The sequence below is a fragment of the Papilio xuthus genome, unplaced genomic scaffold (genome assembly GCF_000836235.2).
Source record: "Papilio xuthus unplaced genomic scaffold, Pxut_1.1 DF825783.1, whole genome shotgun sequence".
Classification (NCBI taxonomy): domain Eukaryota; kingdom Metazoa; phylum Arthropoda; class Insecta; order Lepidoptera; family Papilionidae; genus Papilio; species Papilio xuthus.
The window spans coordinates 76,506-77,638 of NW_013532866.1; the positions used below are offsets into that span (position 1 = coordinate 76,506).

The following is a 1,133-nucleotide window of genomic DNA, read 5'->3' on the forward strand; positions in this document are numbered from 1 at the left end:
CCACCTTCCCGCCGCAGATAATTATGTGGCGGACAGTTTACTGCGGGCCCGCAACAATATACAGCCTTCGATTACAATGCCACACCTAGAAATGGACACCTTCCTTTAAGTCCGTACTAAGCCGAAATGTAAAGGTATTTCAGTTTGAAATCGAACTTTACGAAGCTTATTCAGTGTTAGAGAGAAATAAGTGAAGATTATAATTTATGCAAAGTCATAAAGATTTACTTTTTCTAGTTTTATCTTAAAAATAGTAATATTACCTTTATATTTCTTGTGCTTAAATGTCGTTGTGACAGTGGAAGCCCACTGTAAATGTATATGTAAGTAGAGAAGGTGCAAGAAGTGTCGTGAGGAGAATTCAAATGGTTTAATTAATGCATCAACCAAAATACTATCATAGTGGAGTATAGACAGCTAGATAACGGGCCGCCTGTCACACCGACGAGCAACGCGTCTTCTTGTTTGTTGAGGAAACATTTGTCCCAAATTTTGGTCAAGTTTTGATGTGTTCACGACCTGTTTTTGGTATTACCGAAACAAAAACCGCAGTGATTTAATACCAACATTCATATCTGTCACACAATGTTAACTAAAAACCAATAATTTTTTATACGTCATGATACCGCGTTAAGCTCCCTCTGTTACTCACTACTATGTACGGGTCTAGCAATATTTGTGACAATCACCTTCGTATCGTCATCGTAAATTAAATCAAAATTAGTTAGTTACTGAATTTTTCGGTGAACACAAATCGCTTCACGATTTAATCGGTACACACAAATATTCGTGCTAACCCCACTATAGGTGCGGTGTCGGTGTGACTGGCGGCCGCTATTCTAATCAGATCGCTGCTATGATATTACCGGAGCCCAACAAACGTCGACTTCGATTCCCTCCTCGTGTCGTGCTCGTGTCGCCCCGGCATCGTATGCATTAATACCTCTGTTAACACTCACGCAATACTCACGGGAGGTAGCGGAAACCAAAATACAGTTTTTTTTATTTTTGTGGTTGATAAACCAAATGAAAAAAATGAATAACGATATACCCAGTTGTGTTAACTCTGTTGAAGTTACAAAGGTGTTTAATTAGCTCCCTGAGTCCCTTCGAGAAAACAATGGTTTGGCATT

At 39.2% G+C, this 1,133-nt stretch overlaps 1 protein-coding gene across 1 annotated transcript in view; it reads right to left on the bottom strand.

Annotated features, from left to right (window-relative positions):
* Positions 1–1,133, bottom strand: part of LOC106125694 (putative serine protease K12H4.7) — a 9,355-nt gene that overhangs the window by 6,547 nt on the left and 1,675 nt on the right. The window lies entirely within an intron of this gene.